This window comes from Neoarius graeffei, chromosome 1, assembly GCF_027579695.1.
Source record: "Neoarius graeffei isolate fNeoGra1 chromosome 1, fNeoGra1.pri, whole genome shotgun sequence".
Lineage (NCBI taxonomy): Eukaryota > Metazoa > Chordata > Actinopteri > Siluriformes > Ariidae > Neoarius > Neoarius graeffei.
In genome coordinates, this window is record NC_083569.1 from 29,221,959 (window position 1) to 29,243,152 (window position 21,194).

At 43.0% G+C, this 21,194-nt stretch overlaps 2 non-coding genes across 2 annotated transcripts; both read right to left on the reverse strand.

Moving 5' to 3' along the window:
- Positions 1–1,440: 1,440 nt before the first annotated feature.
- Positions 1,441–1,633, reverse strand: LOC132898459 (U2 spliceosomal RNA). The gene has a single exon (XR_009656521.1). It is a non-coding gene; the product is annotated as a U2 spliceosomal RNA (small nuclear RNA).
- Positions 1,634–2,165: 532 nt separating this feature from the next.
- On the reverse strand, positions 2,166–2,279 carry LOC132896356 (U5 spliceosomal RNA). Its single transcript, XR_009656006.1, has one exon. It is a non-coding gene; the product is annotated as a U5 spliceosomal RNA (small nuclear RNA).
- Between the last annotated feature and the right edge of the window lie 18,915 nt (positions 2,280–21,194).

A 21,194-nucleotide genomic window follows, 5' to 3' on the forward strand; every position in this document is an offset into this window, starting at 1 on the left:
ATTCTCAGGGTTATTAATGAACAGTAATATGTTGTCAGCATAAAGCAAGATTCTGTATTCAACCTCTCCTAACTTGCACAGTTTTGGGTTGCCACAATCGCTCAGATCGTGAGAAACATCTGTACTTCTACCGATTACCTAAAATAATTGAAAATCAGGGGGAGGAAATCAGAAAATTGTCAGAGGAGTGTCGTCGTCTCTGGCTTGCCAAACTAAACCAAGATCTGAGCGACAAAAATCCACACAACCTAAGAGCATGTTCAGTTCACTTTGTATCAGGTATGAGTTGTTTTTTTTTTTTAAGTTTTGATCAATGCCTGAAAATTAAACATGACACCATATTTCTACTGTTTAGCTGTGATGGTGCTTCTGTATGTTCTCTTGAGAGGAAGCTAAAGTTAAAAATCACAATCAGCCATCTGCTGTCAGCTGAGGTAGGCCCACAGGGGATGTGATTCATGACCTACAGTATATCACTGTACATGTAATGTACACAGTACACACCTTTGCTTTCACCAGATATTTGTCACCAAATTTCCATGCTTTTCATTCCCTGACCCAGCCACAGCACATCTGGTTCTAGGCTTCTAGTCCCTTGAAACACTTCAGATCCTCAGCAGTGTGGGGACTTAGCAAAAAAAAAAAAAAAAAAGTAGTTGATGATGTGTGGGTATGTCACAGCCAGCAGCAATGTGCTGTCTTCACTCAGCTCCTCTCCCATTTCATATGGTTCCAGACTATTGATTAACTGCAATTTTGCCATATAGCAGGCTCTTACACTGGGCTGTAGGCTTTCTACATACTTTCTAGCAGCTTCTGTCTTCTTATTGCAAATTTTTTTAGTCAATACTATTACAAAAATCAAGATTTTTTTCTTTTCTGCATGAAATGCAAGCATTGTTTGTTTATGGAAATCAATATCTCTAATATTGCACACATCCAGAACTTTCATGGTTTGGTGGCATCGGTGAGAACTTTGGAGGTCCAGAAAGCTGGTATAGGGTAAGGTGGCCTGGGCCCATCTCTTGCACCTTTGCAGCTTTGTTAGCCATTGCAAACAGGCAGAGAAATGTCTGGCCAACAAGCGTTCTTGATAGATAGATAGATAGATAGATAGATAGATAGATAGATAGATAGATAGATAGATAGATAGATAGATAAAAAAGAAGGGGTAGGGGGTGTTGTGTGATCTGTTTAATGAAAAAGTAGGGAAAAGAATTACTGCAGACTAACAGTCCAGTTGCTTATTGAGCATGGAGAAAAGTTAAACCAAGCAAAGTAAGAATTTTTTTAAGATAACTATTTCTAGAACTACTCCAACACCATGAAGATGCATAAAATAGTAAAAGCCAGCCCTAATACTAATTTTTCACTGTAAAAATATCTAGCTACTCTTCTTATAAGGAAAACATACCAAACATTGAAATCATCTACTAAAGAAAAAAAGGTATCTTTCTTGAACAAAAACTCAATTCTTGGAGACACTTCAATACTATAGAACAAACCCCTATTTTAGTTCTCTATTATTAAAATTTACTTAATATAACATTCTTATTTACAGAACATACCAGATATTAAACTGATAAAAACAGATACCACACTTGATCTTAGCCAAAAAGCGATAGCTTGCTGTAGTCAATAGCTTTAAATAAACCACTTCCAAATATTAAACTCCAGAAAGGTAAACACAGCTAGACTCCGCCCCCAACAGCTGGATCCTTTTGAAGAGAGATGTCACCGTTTGGGGCGGCACGGTGGTGTAGTGGTTAGCACTGTCGCCTCACAGCAAGAAGGTTCGGGTTCGAGCCCCGTGGCCGGCGAGGGCCTTTCTGTGTGGAGTTTGCATGTTCTCCCAGTGTCCGCGTGGGTTTCCTCCAGGTGCTCCGGTTTCCCCCACAGTCCAAAGACATGCAGGTTAGGTTAACTGGTGACTCTAAATTGACCGTAGGTGTGAATGTGAGTGTGAATGGTTGTCTGTGTCTATGTGTCAGCCCTGTGATGACCTGGCGACTTGTCCAGGGTGTACCCCGCCTTTCGCCCGTAGTCAGCTGGGATAGGCTCCAGCTTGCCTGTGACCCTGTAGAAGGATAAAGCGGCTAGAGATAATGAGATGAGATGAGATGTCACCGTTTGTGTGTGTGGTTTCCATACCATGAAACATGTCCAGCTCTACCAGAGCAAAGCCTGCAAAAATAAGCTGAGCTCATTAACATCCCTCTCCCCGGAAATGTTTAGTAAAAGGTGAAAGATTTGCGGTCAGTGAAGAGAAACCTGAGCTGCACTGAACACTGGATCAGGTTAGTGACACTGGATTGGAGGCTGTGAGACTCTCAGCCAAGGGCGCAGGTTTGGTATTAACACTGGTGGGGACAGAAACCCAAAGCCAACCTCCAGTGGCGCCAACTTCCGGTCAACATTAGAGTCACAATATTTTGCCCTGTTGTGTTCCACCAAAAGAGATCCATCATCTCTCCAAAGTCCAGACTTTTAAAATTTGAAGTTCAGAATTGTACTAACTCATGAATAATAATAATAATAATAATAATAATAATAAATTCATTTGATTAATTGCAAATCTTGCATGTGATGATTAACTCATTCTACCAATTTGCAAATGTGTTTTAACCGAATAACGCATTGATTGTCAGGAGGGTGTATGTTCCTTTCCCTCATAAACGGAAGTGAACCCTGTCATACGGTGATTTCTACACTTTGATCTGCGCTGGTTTCTAATGTATGTTAGATTGATAAATGAGGGATATTGCGTCATCCTCGTTAGTATAGTGGACTATACTAGAAGCCTCACTTCTTGTTTTTAAATGCCTTGAGACCTCAAGAATGGCATAGGAATAGTTTTAAGTGGTAATAATATATAGATTGAGGCACTGCCGAAAAGCCCATTTGTTTCTGGTTTGTAGAATTTTCTTATATCATAGCCAGACTCTCTTGTTTTATTTCTTTACCGTTATAGTTACTATACTGTTTCCTTATGTTGTACAAAACAGACACAGAAAGAGAATAGCTCTGTCCTGATGAGTAGAGTCAGGGCACTGATTTTATTTACAAATTCGATTTCACCATTGCTGAGACAAGAATACAAAAAAAAAAACATATTGGAAAAATAATATCATTTTGAAAACTAAATATAATACATTGAATCCGCTGCCCGGTACAAAACCCCGGGATAAAACCCCAGTGGGATTAGAACCTCCCAGGAACGGACTCCTCGTCCGAATGCAGCACATGGAGCTCCGGGGATTCGAGCTTTAACTTTGAAAAGATGATCGAGGTTTTGTCAAAAAAAAAAGTGCAGTTGAGGAAATATTTAAAACACTCAGCATCGGCATTATAAACATACTAATAAATTGTGTTATGAAACTAGAAAGACCATTAAAGAGTTTTCTCGAGTTATTGTTTGTTTGTAAAAGATGAACATATTTTTTTAGAAGTGTGCACGTTTTGCACGAAGGTCTCAGGTCCTTATTAAAAGGTTATCAAAATGAATAATGCACATAATATAGTATGTTGAGACAGAATGAACTCCAGTGATCGGCCATCTGGCTGTATTTTTAGACAATTTCTGTAGGCTGGAATCTTTGGGCTTCTTTTCATCCAAAAGAGAAAGTAACTGGTTGCTGGTGAGCTGAAAGAAAACCAGATATGTAAATAAGCATACACTTCTTTAAATGATAAAATTATGCTTGTCAGTTAAAGGTAAGCGGTACAATGAAATTCATCATGGCAAGAAATCAGAAAACAACTCGATGGGTTTCTCACGACTCAGTTGTTGGGTTTCCTGTGGTGGCACAGAACCAAAACCATGAGAAAACAACTCGATGGGTTTCTTTATATATCCACACACTATGCATATGGGGCTCTGCTAACACTGGCCACTAGGCAGTGTGTTTGACTGGTAATTACTAACACTGGCCACTAGGCAGAGTGTATGACTGGTAATTACTAACACTGGCCACTAGGCGGTGTGCATGACTGGTAATTACTAACACTGTCCACTAGGCGGTGTTCATGATTGGTAATTACTAACACTGGCCACTGGGCGGAGTGTATGACTGCAAATTACTAACACTGGCCACTAGGCGGAGTGTATGACTGGTAATTACTAACACTGGCCACTAGGCGGTGTTCATGATTGGTAATTACTAACACTGGCCACTAGGCGGAGTGTATGACTGCAAATTACTAACCCTGGCCACTAGGCGGAGTGTATGACTGGTAATTACTAACACTGGCCACTAGGCGGTGTTCATGATTGGTAATTACTAACACTGGCCACTAGGCGGAGTGTATGACTGCAAATTACTAACACTGGCCACTAGGCGGAGTGTATGACTGGTAATTACTAACACTGGTCACCAGTGGCGGCTGGTAGTCTTTCAAACGGGAGGCTGGTCGGTTACGATATAGTGTAGGCTCATTTGTAATTTCCTGTAATTTTTTGGGTAAAAGCAAAAACTCATTTGATTTTGAAAGAAGATATCATAAGTTTTAAAAAAAATTAGGGTGCAATTTTTTCTTCACATTCTAAGGGTCCGAAATCCAAGATGGCGGCCAAAATAGCCGCTGTTTAGCAATAATTCAATATCTTCGCTAGTACACATGATATAATTACAAACAAAGTATCTAAACATAGGTTTTCTGACACAAGAAAACCAATGGAATCATCAAATTTAGGCTAAAGTTGTGATTTACATGCCTAATTTCAAGATGGCGTCCAAAATGGCTACCGTTGACACAAAATTCTACTTATTTCGACACCGTAGTCCATACAATGATATTGGAATTAAATGTTCAAAGACCTTATCTGTTTGATTAAAGTAATGTATTGGTCACGTGGTACACATTATATGAACAAGTCAATAAACAAATCTATATAACTATAGTGAAACCACGTTAGTTATTGTTCAGTGATTTTATGAACAAAAAAAATGCAAAAAGTCACATGGTATATAGATGTAGTTTTAGCAGTGGATATCAAATGTCTTCACACTCTTCATTTATCCCTGGTTGGCTTGTTTTGTTGTTGCAAGTGAAAACCCAACATCCACAGAATTCTGTACATGGGATATTGTTTTTGCGACAACTGCACCTTCCTTCACATCCACTTTTGCATCCGCACTTTATCAGGTGCAGTACTGCCTCAGGAGCTGGTGGATTCAAACATCGAACAGGAGAGAAGTGACTTGAACCTGCGTCACATGTCCAACCAAATGCAGCAGGTGCTGGGAGGCATGGGTGATTTTCATCAGCTTTCCTCCAAATCATGGCTATGTAGTGTGCACGCTGAATATGTAAGTCCAGTGAACCAGAAGTTGGTGGAAGGTTTTCTCCTTCGGCTGCATGATTTGAGTAGAGGAACCAGCGAAGCTCTTTTACTGTTGTGTGGATTTTTGATCGATACAGCACGCAAACAAAACGTTCCAGCTGAGAGCATGCATCAGAGGGCAGATCGTTGTCATTTCCTAGCATTGCTAGTGCATCCAGGATCTCATCGTTACAAGACATGAATGCCTTGAAGCACCAGTCTTTGGTTCTGCCAGCAAATCTACCAGACATGTCGGAGCCTGCCAGAGCATGAAGACCCAACAGTGCAGAAGCGCGCTTTTGTCCTAAGTTGTTGTATATGTTACAGACAGAAATGTTCCTCTTCAGCCTGCCCTTTCCAGTGAGGAAGACTGTAGAAACTGGCAAGTGTGGATACATGTGGACCAGTAGCAACAAGACATCCGTGTCTGGAGAACTGACCACAAGTCCTCCTTTTTGCTCGTTCAACGTGTGTTTTGTTTGTGAGATCCTTGTAACATGTCTTGTGGTAGGAAACACTTTTCTGTAGCAGTTCATCGGCAGACAAACCACTTATGCGATCCTTTAATGCAGAGAACTCTGTTTCCCCGTATGAACATCGAACAACAGTTGATGCAATTAGTTTCTCTACTGAAAGCAAAAAAGGGTGAAGCACATAGTTTGCATAATCTGTTTGTTTGCTCCTCAGCTGACAAATGAAGCAAAGTTCAAAGTCCACAGTTTTTGACTTCTTGTTAGATGAAGACTCTGCCATGTTGGTTAATATATGGACTAAGCTACGCTATGGTTGCTGTGGGTAATTGTTTCCTGCAAATACAAAGAAAATACATCTTTGTATACACATATACACCAAATGTTTAAACCTTAAGCTAATGCGGAAAAACTGCGTCCAGCGACTGCATTCAAACATCAATTATGGGGCCACCCTGTTTAATTCAAGATGGCAGTCTGTCTGAAACACAAAATAAAAAGATTAGTAATCACAGGGAAGTTGTTATCCATGTGGAAATCTCTAAAGTTAGTTTTATAAGTAATAGATGCTGAAAAAAATATTGGAACCAGATTTATATCAATCGTAATGTCTACTTTATGCCGTTTTTGTATCATGGCAGCCATCTTGGATTTCAGGGCATTAGAGCGCGAAAAAAAATGGCACCCTATTTTTTTCTTATGTTCATATCATATTCTAACAGAATCAGGCGAGTTTTTGCTTTTACCAAAAAAAATACACGAATTTTTATTTCATGACAAATGAGCCTACACTAATATTTCCAGATTTTAAAAGAAAAAAACACATCAATTTTGCCCATACTCTTGCCTCTGACCTGGCTGATTGTTGGCAGGGTCACAAACTGTGAAATAACAGGTTCTTTTGGCCCATTAGCCTACTGTCCAATATACATGATGATGGTGTTGGGGGGGTATATTTTAACATTTTATATTTTAAAATTGTGGCATGTTGTTTAAAAATTGATCATTATTGAAAGCAGCTCTTTGTCAGGAACCTCAGCAGTAACAGCAGAGTGTTCTGGAATAGGCACAAGCACTGACCTTGGGCAGCCAAACATAGAGCTGGGTGCCACACATTTCATTCAATGACACTTTCCCTATATTTTACTTGTTTTGACTGAGAAATGTTTTATTGACAATTTTGATAACCCTTCACTTTTAATCCAGGTCTGTAGTGTGAAATGTTCTCGGCTGTGTTTTTGTTTAAAAATGTTTTCCAAATTGTAGCTGTGTTTAATTCATATCCAGAAAAATATATTGTAGAGCTCTCTTAGGTGTGGGTGGAGCACGGAGGACGGCAGGACAAAGCTTCAGGTAAGAATAGGCTTTTATTGCCAGACTTTTCAGTAGAACAACAGTTATATTCGGGTAAATACACACACACACACACGCTGTGTTCTTGTCCCGGGAAGAGCTCTCCTCTGCTCTCCCTCTGCCTCCTTAAATAGGGCGCGGTACTGGGAAGACACACAAACACAGGTTAATTACCGTCAGGTGTAGTGATTCTGCCACTCACCTTCCCTGGCTCCGCCCTCCTGTCACAGCTTGACCACGCCCCCGCTGCCACATACCCCCACCGCCCGACTCAGGCCGGGCGCCCGTCCGGCCCGCAGCCGACTCCCCCCCCCCCCCTGACGGGAGAGGAAGTCCACCACGACCATCTGCACCCCCGGCCTGTGGACCACTTTGAAATTGAAGGGTTGGAGTGCCAGATACCAACGGGTGATCCGCGCGTTGGCATCTTTCATGCGGTGGAGCCACTGGAGGGGCGCGTGGTCCGAACAGAGGATGAAAGGGCACCCCAGCAGGTAGTAACGGAGGGCGAGGACCGCCCACTTGATCGCCAGGCATTCCTTCTCAATAGTGCTGTAGCGCCCCTCACGCACTGACAGCTTCCTGCTGATGTACAGGATGGGGCGGTCCTCCCCCTCCACCTCCTGGGACAACACTGCCCCCAGCCCTCTGCCCAACACGTCGGTCTGCAACACAAAAGGTAGAGAAAAGTCAGGGGAGTGTAATAGTGGCCCCCCACACAGTGCAGCCTTTACCTCAGAGAAAGCCCGCTGGCACTGCTCCGTCCACTGGACCGGATCTGGCGCCCCCTTTTTAGTGAGGTTAGTCAGCGGGCTGGTGACGTCCGAATAATTAGGTATAAACCTACGATAGTAGCCAGCCAGCCCCAGGAACTGTCTCACCCCCTTTTTGGTCTTGGGCCTCGGGCAGGCCACAATCGCCGCTGTCTTATTAATTTGGGGACGCACCTGCCCGTTGCCCAAGTGGAAGCCCAGATACCATACTTCCACCCACCCAATCGCACACTTCTTCGGGTTGGCAGTGAGACCCGCCCGCCTCAGCGACCTAAGGACGGCCCTCAGGTGTTGCAGGTGCCGCTGCCAGTCGTTACTATAGATGATAATATCATCAAGATTTGCGGCCGCATAGGTGGCGTGGGGCCGGAGGACCCTGTCCATCAGCCGCTGAAACATAGCGGGCACCCCAAACAGCCCAAAAGGAAATGTGACAAATTGGTGTAAGCCGAACGGTGTGGAAAAGGCCGTTTTCTCCCGGGATAATGGAGTCAAGGGGATCTGCCAATATCCCTTCGTCAAATCCAGTGTCGAGTAAAAGCGAGCCGTGCCTAGTCGATCGAGCAGCTCGTCAATACGAGGCATTGGGTACGTGTCGAATTTAGACACCGCGTTGACTTTTCTATAGTCCACACAGAACCGGACCGACCCGTCGGCCTTGGGTACCAAGACCACCGGGCTGCTCCAGTCACTGTGGGACTCCTCGACGATGCCCATTTCGAGCATGGTCTGAAGTTCTTCCAGAACCACCTTTTTTTTTGTGTTCAGGTAGCCTGTAAGGGCGGCTACGCACTACCACCCCCGGGGGCATCTCTATGTGGTGTTCTATGAGGTTAGTGCGACTGGGCAGGGGCGAGAACACATCCGAAAACTCGGCCTGCAACTGGGCGACCTCCGTGAGTTGGGTCGGGGAGAGGTGGTCTCCACAGGGGACCGGAGAGGTACGTGATGCCAATGTCCCTTTTTGAACCTCCGGCCCCAGCTCCGCCTTCTCCGGAACTACCAACACCAACGCCACGGGGACCTCCTCGTTCCAGAGTTTAAGCAGATTGAGGTGGTAAATCTGTAGCGCCCCCTCCCTGTCCGTTCGCCTTACCTCATAGTCAACGTCCTCGACTCGCCGTGTGACCTCAAAGGGTCCTTGCCACTTGGCGATTAATTTGGAGCTCGACGTGGGCAACAGTACGAGTACCTTATCTCCCGGAGTGAACTCTCTAAGGTGCGTGCCCTTGTTGTACAGACGGGCTTGCCATTCCTGGGCCTGCCACAAATTCTCCTGAGTTAGGTGGGTGAGCATGTGGAGTTTTGCGCGCAGGTCCATAACGTACTAAATTTCGTTTTTACTCTGTGAAGGTCCCTCCTCCCAATTTTCTCGCAGTACATCTAAAATGCTGCGCGGCTTACGCCCGTATAACAATTAAAATGGGGAGAACCCCGTGGAGGCTTGGGGGACCTCTCGCACTGCAAACAACAAGGGTTCGAGCCATTTATCCCAGTTACGTGCATCCTCACTTACGAATTTTTTAATTATATTCTTGAGGGTGCGATTGAACCGTTCAACTAAACCGTCCGTTTGTGGGTGATAAATGCTGGTGCGGATCGGCTTAATACCTAATAGCCCATACAGTTCGCTCAGTGTTCGTGACATAAACGAGGTGCCTTGGTCAGTCAGAATCTCTTTCGGGATTCCAACCCGGGAAATGACGTGGAAGAGGACCTCCGCAATACTGCGTGCTGAGATATTGCGAAGAGGCACCACTTCCGGGTATCGCGTTGCATAGTCCACCAGAACCAATATAAAGCGGTACCCTCGTGTTGACCGATCTAATGGCCTGACGAGATCCATCCCAATTCTTTTGAATGGGGTCTCGATTAATGGTAGGGGGCGCAAAGGCGCTTTTGGAATGGCCGCTGGATTTACTAACTGGCATTCGCGGCACGCCGTACACCACTTACGGACATCGCCGCGAATCCCCGGCCAATAGAATCGGGCCATTATCCGGGCTAGTGTCTTATCCTGCCCTAGGTGTCCAGCCATGGGATTAAAGTGAGCCGCCTGAAATACCAATTCCCGGCGGCTCTTTGGAATTAACAGCTGTGTGACTCGCTCTTTCGTCTGAGTGTCCTGCGTCACTCGGTATAATCTATCCTTCATAATAGAAAAATAGGGGAAGGACGGGGTGGCGTTCGGCTGGAGCGTTTGACCATCGATTACTCTCACTTGGCCCCCGTCTCCGTGGTGGGGGAATGGGGCGAGGATGGGACACAGAAGGGAGAGGAGAAAGAGAGAGAGAAGAGATGATGTCGTCGGCTGTCCTGCCGCCGGAACAGCCGCCAGATGATCCTCTGCCAGTGCTACTGCCTGATCCAGCGACGCCGGGCGGTGGCGCTGGACCCACTCCGCGGTTCCGGCTGGTAAGCGGGCAATGAACTTCTCCAGCACCACCTGATCGATGATTCCCTTGGTGTCACGATTGTCGGCCCTCAGCCACCGCCAGCAGGCGTCCTGGAGCTGCTGGCCGAACACGAATGGCCGGCCGACTTCCTCCAACCGCAGCGCGCGGAAGCGCTGGCGCTGTTGTTCTGGTGTGTGCCCCACGCGCTGGAGGATGGCCCGGCGAAGGTCCGCGTAGGCCAGCCGGCGGTCGGCGGGGAGCTGTAGCGTGGCCAGCTGCGTCTCTCCTGTCAGGAGGGGGAGGAGGCGCGCCGCGCGCTGCTCCATCGGCCACCCCGAGGCTTCGGCGACCTGTTCGAACAATGCGAGTAACGCCTCGGGGTCGTCCTGCGGGCCCATCTTGGTCACGGTGAGGGGAGACGGGCCCGCAGCCAGGGTGTTGGTGGACCCGGCCGACGCGAGGAGATGCTGGAACGCCTTGCGATCTTCCTGCTGGGCCAGCACCAGGGCTTCGAAGCGCCGCTCTTGTTCCTTTCGGAGCGTGATGAGCGCCTGGTGCTGGCTTTGCTGAGCCGTGGTGAGGGCGTGGACCAGGTCCGTGAACGGGGAGGATTCCATGGGGCTGCTGAGTTGGTGCTCCACCTTTTACTCCCAGGTTTCGGCACCACTGTAGAGCTCTCTTAGGTGTGGGTGGAGGATGGCAGGACAAAGCTTCAGGTAAGAATAGGCTTTTATTGCCAGACTTTTCAGTATAACAACAGTTATATTCAGGTAAATACACACACACACACGCTGTGTTCTTGTCCCGGGAAGAGCTCTCCTCTGCTCTCCCTCTGCCTCCTTAAATAGGGCGCGGTACTGGGAAGACACACAAACACAGGTTAATTACCGTCAGGTGTAGTGATTCTGCCACTCACCTTCCCTGGCTCCGCCCTCCTGTCACAGACCGGCGCTTGACCACGCCCCCGCTGCCACATATATATTCCAATATAATATACTCAGCATAAACATTTTAAATAGATTCTATATTTTTGGTCCATCCATGACATATTACTAAAGTAGCCTATTTACTGTTGTTGATGTGGGTCACTTGCTGTTAGCCAATTCACTTTCTCGTACCAGGAGAGCTGAAAGGAACGAGTATTATTCCCTACCTTTTTCACCAAGTCAATTTGAGTCGTTGGTCTACCCTGCTCTTTAATTTTTTCCTCAAAAGGAAGACTGGCAAATGGCTTCGCCAAAATTAAATCAGCAATGATTGGCATCTGTGCGCAGCTTTCTTGCTAGCTGACTACCCCCCTCAAGTTCAAGTTCAGTCACTCAAATAAACAAAATTTCTGGAACTAAGATAGCAAACTTGACAACACTATATTTACACTTTATTTACAATTAAAATATATACAAACTAAAAAAGCTGGTAGAAACCGTATGTAATGAATGAAATCGAAATGTTAGCTGATACACCACAGCACTTGCGAATCCGCATGGGACTGAACTGAAATTCACCGGTGCCTGTCTATAGTTGAAATGAGCTGTCAATCAAAGAAAATATCTGGCCGCTTTCACCAATCACCAGTCTCCTCGCGGAAACTGCCATGTCCCTCCCACTGTGAGGCTCAGAGTCCGTGGGTGGGCATTTTCACAGTATTTGTCCAATAACCGTCTTGCATTTTGAGACTGACAAGCGCAGAGCTCCCAAATGCCATTGAAGTCCACTGAGGCTGGGAGTCTGTGAGACTCCGTGGGCGGGTATTTTCACAGTATTTGTCCAATAACCGTCTTGCATTTTGATATTGAAAAGCGCATAGCTCCCAAATGCCATTGAAGTCCACTGAGGCTGGGCTGCATCGTGCTGTCATGAGGGGGAAAAAAAACTCATGCACACATTAGGCGAACTGGGGAAAGTTATCACGGAATGATTTCACACTGTAGTTGGGTTGAGCACATATATTTCTATGATTCTGGATCTGAAATAGCAATGTTATAAGGTCGGCTATAACATAAGCCTAGCGCAATTCATCCTACACGATGTTCGTCATTTTTAGAGGAGGCTGAGCCTCCCTCGTTGTCTTAGAGCCATGCTGGCCACTAGGCGGAGTGTATGACTGGTAATTACTAACACTGGCCACTAGGCGGTGTGTATGACTGGTAATTACTAACACTGGCCACTAGGTGGAGTGTATGACTGGTAATTACTAACACTGGCCACTAGGCGGTGTGTATGACTGGTAATTACTAACACTGGCCACTAGGCGGAGTGTATGACTGGTAATTACTAACACTGGCCACTAGGCGGAGTGTATGACTGGTAATTACTAACACTGGCCACTAGGTGGTGTGTATGATCTATTCCGATGCCATACTTGAGGTCTCAAGGCATTCAAAAGCTAAAGGTGAGGCCATGGTTCTGTGTACCTCCTTTCAGTATTTTGCTCAAGGGCACTTCAGCCCAAGACCAGCCCATGTAAACTTCATGCCTTTAAACTGAGCCACCCACATCAGTAAATTTTTAAAGCCTCCCCATCAGGGAATTGAACCCCGGTCTTCCGCATAACAGGTGGAGATACTGTCCACTATACTAACAAGGATGATACAATCATCCTCATTTATCAATCTAATGTAGAAACCAGCGCAGGTCAAAGTGTAGAAATCACCGTATGACAGGGTTCATGTGTGATTCATGAAACGTTTGTATCTTGCCAATCACAGTGTAAGAATGATTGGGCATTGATAAATGTGGTGGGTGAAAACCTCTCATCTCATTATCTCTAGCCGCTTTATCCTTCTACAGGGTCACAGGCAAGCTGGAGCCTATCCCAGCTGACTACGGGCGAAAGGCGGGGTTCACCCTGGACAAGTCGCCAGGTCATCACAGGGCTGACACATAGACACAGACAACCATTCACACTCACGGTTAATTTAGAGTCACCAGTTAACCTAACCTGCATGTCTTTGGACTGTGGGGGAAACCGGAGCACCCAGAGGAAACCCACGCAGACACAGGGAGAACATGCAAACTCCACACAGAAAGGCCCTCACTGGCCCCGGGGCTCAAACCCAGGACCTTCTTGCTGTGAGGCAACAGCGCTAACCACTACACCACCGTGCCACCCTGGGTGAAAACCATCGTCATTTAAATATCACAATCCTAAATATTAACGGTTTAGAGGCCTTGCTCCTTGACTTTACGACATGGAGAGGCGTAATATGGTCAAGAAGAGAAACTTATCTGCTCTCAGAATAGAAGCGTTAACATCACAAATCCAATGGAATAAATTATTTCTCTTTGGCAGCCTGAACAGTAGCATCACAGGAAGGCAGAAAAAAATGTGGTATGGAAATCACTTACTGCTGGGGTCAACAGCGTTCCTGTCAATAATCAAACTCCAGCTGATGTTTTCATATTTAATTTATAGGCCTACATCTGTGATATGTATAGCCAAGATACTGTATATAATAGTAGCTTCAATCGTAAATCTTTACATGTAGGAGAAAAAAAAAAAAACGGTCAGGTCTCAAACAAGTCACGAAAAATTAAATGGTTGGAAAGTTTAGTTATTTTCTCATTTTAATGTTACAGGTTAATCAAAGTCAGGCACCACTGGTGTTCAGCCTTTGGCTAGACAAACCGGCCTGAAGCCACCCCACAGAGCCAGGAAACGGTGAGCTGTGTGAGAGAGAAGGTGATGAAAGTGACTGAATAGCTACTTATCACTCTCCAATAAAAAAAAATTAAAATTAATAAATAAAAAATCCCGGCAGTGCAAAAATACCCTCTCATACCTTATGGATGTGCAGAGGTCTTTCTACAGCCAGATGTGTCATTGCCAATATCTGATTACTGGCAAGATTCTTCTTTAAATAGTTTAGATGCTTATTCATTCATCTTTCACATATTTGTATCTGAAGAATCAAACTTACATTGTCTTGCAAAAGTGTTCATCTCCCTTTGTATTTGTCCTGTTTTGTCACATTACAAGCTGGAATTAAAATGAATTTTTGGGGGTTAGCACCATTTGATTTACACAACATGCCTTCCACTTAAAGGTGAAAATTGTTGTTTTATTGTGACACTAACAAGAATTAAGATGAAAAAACAGAGATCTGGAGTAGAGGCACATGTAGAGGCACCACTAAAACACATAATTAAAATATTCATTTATAGACTATATTGTTCTCTCCCTCCATCCATTTTCTATACTGCATTTCCATTGTAGGTCATCAGTGAGCTGGAGCCAATCCGAGCTGACCATGATCGAGAAGCCCGGTACACCCTGGACTTGATTTTTTTGGCCATCATGGAAAATGCCATGTGTGGCGCAAATCCAACACCCTGAGAACACCATTCCTACAGTGAAGCATGGTGGCGGCAGCATCATGCTGTGGGGATATTTTTTCATCTGCAGGGACAGGAAAGCTGGTCAGGACTAAAGGAAAGATGGATGGCACTAAATACAGGACAGTTCTAGAGGAAAACCTGTTTTAGTCAGCCAGAGGTTGGCAGAAGAGAGGGAGGACAGAGCTGAGTGATGAGTAGGCAAAAGGGAATATCAAAAATATTTCAATTTAAAATAAACACTCAAAATTATCCTTTCATAGTACATGTTATTATTGCAAAAACAAAGCACATAAAACGGGTAAACGTGACAAAACAGATCAAAAGCTTACCTGCATTCCTCCACAATTGGATGGAAGGCTGCCGTTATTTCCTGCATTACTCTGTTGGAGTCCCAGTCACAGCCAAATCCCAAGGCAGATTGTATGTGTCCATTTTCAAAAAGCCAAGCTTTCTTGACACACGTGCAGATGTATGGTCTGGCAGAAGAATTACCTCTTTGGTGAAAGACTGAGCCACAGGATGTGAACAGTTTAATTGTGCCTGAAACCTGAGAAACATTAAAGAAAATCAAACTATCTTCACTTACATTAAATATTCATGCATGTCCTGTATAGTCACTTATCTTTTCTGTTTACAAACAGCCACCTGCGTAAGCTGTGAATTTATTTTTTGAACTCTTTACTTATTTTTGTGGTTAATAGTCAACATTTGTCTTACCATGGTACACTACTGTGTTACAATACTTCATGATTTACTGCAATGTTATTAAAAAAACAAACACAAAAAATGTGTGATTAATACAGCACTCTCCAAGGTGCAGATCCATATTAGTGTGAAGACCTAAACAAACGAAGGTGTTCCAAAGGTGTTTGCAGATTTGAATAGCAGATTTGAACAAGTGACCCTTCATTTAAGGCATGAACTTTGTCTCCTTTTCTCACTCTCTCCTTTTCTCTGGAACACACACACAAACGATGCAGCCGGTATATGTGTGTGTGTGTGTGTGTGTGTGAAAGAGAGAGAGAAAGAATGAATATTTTTAAATTTATGCATTTAAAAAACCCTCATTTTAGTCTTTCTGCTCTGTATGATCTGTATAATTGGTAAACATTTATTCACGTGTTAAGGTTTTTCCCTTTGGTGAACACAAGATGGCGCAGTCAGTGATCACACAGCCCTGCTGACATCCTCCAGAAATGTTGTCCAACCCTGCTTACATCCTCCACTGGTGAATGTTTGCTAGTCGTGGCAAACTTCTCATTATTGCCAGAATGCTGCTGGAAGTTTGTCTCTAGTGGTGAACTTTAGGAAACTTGTGACAACATTTTTTTTGGCAAACTAATTTGTTTGCTGCAAATCTGCCACAAACTTTTTGCTTTTATAGCTGCGCTGGTTACTCTGAGTCGCTAAGCTCATTTACAGAGATACTATTCTGATAAAACAACACAACTGTCCACTTAAGAGTAAACTGTAATAAGAATACATATTCATCGAATGGCATTCTTGTTTTTTTGACAAAGCAAAGTACCCGTAGTTCTCTTCTGTTCTCTTGATGCTATCTTGAGTAAAGGAACATTTTATTTTTCATATCTAACACCCTATAAACTTGTGTTGTTAGGGCTGAGTATTAAGGGGTTTAATGAACGTTAATTAACAAGCAGGGGCGTTTCTAGCTATTGAAAAGACCAGGGGCTCAGTCAAGCTTTCCTGGGGCTTGTATTTCTTTTAAAGGAGATTGGCATAGATAGGTTGGGGAGGTTATATCTAACTTTACAAGAAATATTATCACCCATGCACATTCACAGGTTATATCATTGTGACAGTGTTTATGCTGGGACAAATGAGGAAATGGAGACAGGCGCTACAATCCAAGGTGCACTTTTATTTCTAAAGGTCAATTTTCAGGGCCACTACTTCAACTCACTCTCCTTCTCATTCCTGGCCATCTGAAAGACACACAGAGACACACATTAATAGACAGCCAGTAATTAGACACAGTTGGATCTCGTCCCATGTTACCTGCTGGTTCAATCTGACTCCTCTCCGTTCACAGCCAACACTCGACCACACCCTCACTGCCACACTCATTTTTATTATTAGATAAATAATTTATTATTATCAGAGAGGCTGCGCGAGAGCGGGCTGAGAGCGGTCCCGTACTCGTGGGAGAGGCGTGGAGTGTTTGTGGGATGTACGTGTGCTCTTCTCCTCGTGCGGCTCTGCTTTCCTGTGCTCGCACTCTCGGGAGGGACGGTTCCGCCTGCGGCATCCTCTCGGGTACGGTTTTCCCGGTCGGGAGCCTCTGTGTGTGGCTTCACCTGCGGAGCAGCGGCCCTCCTTTTCCCTGCTTGTATCGTATGCCTGTGAAATGCTGGCGTCGCTTCCGCCACGACTCCCTCCCACTCGTGGTCTCTGGGTCTCTGGCATGAGATAGGGGCGATTGAGCGTGACGAGTGGTCATGCTTTAACTCGGCTCCGTAGAAATTAGAGTTTTATTTCTCCTCTACTGTATGAAATTTTCCATATTTAAGACAAATCTTAAGTGAAATCATAATGTCGAAAGATAATATCCAAAAGTTACGAAAAGAAAATGGCGAACTCAAATTACAGATCAATGAGTTAAGCCAAGAAATGGAAGGACTAAAGAACAAGATAGCGTCTCTTCCTGCACCTTCGAACAAGGACACTGAAATTATCAAGAGCCTTGATTTTATGAGCAAAGGATTTGATGATATGAAATTCTCCCAGTTTTCAGTGGAAAAAGAACTAAAATCGTTATCTGCTAAGTTAGAAAGACTTAGCAAAAGAGTCTATTCCATTGATGGGGCAATCGAAGACCATGTATAACTATAGTTACCAATATAACGTGAAAATCTTCGGTGTTCCACAAGGAGGCCCTCGTGAATCTGCTGACATCTGCATGAATCTTTTTCACAAAATGGGAGCAACCTCGATTTCTCTATCTGAAATCGACATAGTCCACCGAATTCCAAACCGCCGACCATCTTCTTACCCTCCAGCTATCATTTGCAAGTTTACGAGAAGACTGGCAAAGGAACAAGTTATGAATCGAAAGAAGGAGGCAGCAAGAATCAATGTTTCTGATATTACTGGTTTTCCGTCACCAACAAAGTCTCAAATTAAAGTTATGGATCACCTTACCCCAAGATCACAACAACTCCTAAGTGAAGCGAAAGAATTCCAGAAAAAAAACACGACTATAAGTGTTGCTGGACAAAGAACTCGGCTATTTACCGTATCTCAAGAAAGACGATGAATCTATTACCATCAAAGTAAGTTGATCAGAAGTTCTTCATCATCTGTGATCAAATCTACAACTGAAGATAGGAATTACTCTAAATGAAGCAAGATAAGTGTTCACTAAAGAAACAAAAAAACTTACTCAAGGAACTTCCCTATTATAATACGAACATCATGTTAAGTCATGGTCAATTCAACAATTTACTATCGTCAAATACTCAGAATCTTCCTTGTAAAACCTGCTTAGATAAGCTCCATAGACTTTATGATCTAGACTTATTTAAAACAAATTTTTCTCCTAAGCCTGATATCAGTCCTGACTTTCACATTTCAAATAACATTACCTCAAACTATTATTCGCCACATAGTTTCCAAAAACTGAAAAGCACTTTAACCTCTAATAATTCTGAAGCAAGTTTTTCAATAATTCATAACAATGTAAGGAGTTTAAATGCAAATTTAGAAAAATTTAAAACTCATCTATTAAATGAGCTTGGATTCGAATTTGATATTATTGGAATTTCAGAAACAAAATTAACTAGTTCTAGTTTGCCTCGTATAACTCATCTCATTATCTCTAGCCGCTTTATCCTGTTCTACAGGGTCGCAGGCAAGCTGGAGCCTATCCCAGCTGACTACGGGTGAAAGGCAGGGTACACCCTGGACAAGTTGCCAGGTCATCACAGGGCTGACACATAGACACAGACAACCATTCACACTCACACCTATGGTCAATTTAGAGTCACCAGTTAACCTAACCTGCATGTCTTTGGGGGAAACCGGAGCACCCAGAGGAAACCCACGTGGACACAGGGAGAACATGCAAACTCCACACAGAAAGGCCCTTGTCGGCCACGGGGCTCGAACCTGGACCTTCTTGCTGTGAGGCAACAGTGCTAACACCACCGTGCCGCCCCTTCCTATAACTAATTTGAATATTCCCGGCTACTTTTTTGAATACGTTCCGACACCTTTAGCTTCTGGAGGTGTTGGCATGTATATCAGTTTGAATCTTAATTATTCAATTCTCAAAAAAACTTCCAATTCTGATTTTCAAGCCCTATGGGTTGAAATTATGATTACTAATCAAAAAAATATTATCTGTGGTATAATTTACAGACAACATAGTTCTCCAGTTAACTTTTTGAAGGATCTGGAAAACACTTTAGATCTATACAATAAGAAGGAAAGATCAATTTTCCTACTTGGAGATTTCAACATCGACCTATTAAAATTAGAAACTTGTAATCACAGTTATAACTTTCTGACTACGTTGCAGAGTAATTATCTGCTACCAACTGTTGTTAAGCCTACTAGGGTCTATAATACCTCCGCCACCCTTATCGATAATATCTTTACGAACATAACGGAAAAACTGACTTCGAGTGGAAATATAATTTCTGACATTTCTGACAATTCTGTATAATTTCATCAACCAAACTCAAAATACAAACTAGCAAACATAAAACAAGATTTTTTTCTAATAACATTATCAATAATTCCGTAAATGAACTTTCCAAATCTGAATTTACCAAATACCCCGCAGCATCATTTTTTGGTAATGGTTATACAGACTTCCTTTTCTGTATTTTATAAAAAGATAAACAATTTAGTGAATAAACATGCTCCAATGAAATTTCCTTCCAACCGGAGACTAAAACAAATGCAAAAACCATGGATAACGCAGGGTATACAAAGATCAATTAAAAGTAAAAAATCAGCTTTTTTGCTCTGGCGATACTGACAAATATAAATACTATAGAAATAAAATATCTAGCCAAATACATTATCTCTAAAAAAACTTTACTACAACTACTTTTTTGAACTTAATATAAAAAACATGAAACGAACATGGAAAGGTATTAATACGCTTATTAATAACAATAAAAAAAGATCGAAAACCATTTCCCATCTTAAAGACCCGTTAAATAATGAAAAACTGGAATTCAATACTCGAAATTTGTCCAATATTATGAACATGCATTTTTGCTTCGATTGGGCCTAAACTAGCTAGCAATATTCCTTTGGCTAATAAACATTTTTCTGATTATTTAAAGAATCTGGATCTAAAAGAGTCTTTCTTCTTCTCACCAGTTTTAAGACAAGAAATTGAAAATGAAATCCTAGCCTTGCCCCAAAATAAGTCTTATGGTCTATACTCTTGTCCCGTTGACCTACTTAAAGCCTCATGTTACCTTATTCGTGATCACTTAGCCTATCTAATAAACTCTTTTATTAACACTGGATCATATCCCTCTAAATTAAAATTCTCTAAAATTATTCCTGTATTCAAATCAGATGATGACTCTGATCCAAGTAACTATAGACCAATTGCATTACTTTCAGTCTTTAATAGAGTCTTTGAGAAATTGATTTATAATCGTTTAATTGCATTTATTGATAAAAATGACCATGCTTCATAACTCCCGCTTTCTTCCATTTCCTCACACTCACTTCCTGAAACATCACTTCCCTTTGCAAACTTCTGACCATTCCCAGTCCAGTTGTCACCAACCACCTTTATGACACTTCCTCCACTCATCTCAGACAGCTCCAAGCTCCTTCACCAGCACCCTCTTTTTTTCGTAGTCAAACGACAACACTTTCCTCGTGCACCAAGCCGCTCCCCGTTTCGCTCTTCCACATCCATCTTTCCCTCCAGCGGATACCCCAACAAAACATTTCACAGGAAGTGACATACATAAATGCATCATGGGAGATTGAGTCCACTCAAACCATTACAATGTTCATCTTTACAATGTTTCTCTTTTAAATAAAATCCATTAAATTTTTAATACAATCATAATTAATATCATATATGTGCAATATTTTAATATGTAAAAACAAAAAGAACAACATAAACGGTAGCCATTACTTTCTATGGCTGCCTTCACACTTACAATAAATCAGAAATTACACAGATACTGAAAATGAAAGTTTCGCGATTTGATTTTGATGGAAATCCATTTTTCCGTCCGAGTACTAACACCCAAGCGTTGTGCATAAATTTATTTTCAATAACTGTTGGCTTTTTTTGCTAAAAAAAAAAAGTATAAATACAGAAACTAATTTTATACAACAGAAAATAAATCACGCGGTATTTATATACAGGGATGAGAATGAAAAATATTTTAAAAGTCTGAAAAACCGGGGCGGGGCACGGGGGGAGGGGCGGGGCCCATGGGGCTAATTATTTTTGGCTATTTTTTTTTTTTTTTAACCCCAAAACCATTAATTTTATCAGCAAAAATTTGCAATTTATTTGGAAATAAATTCCCCT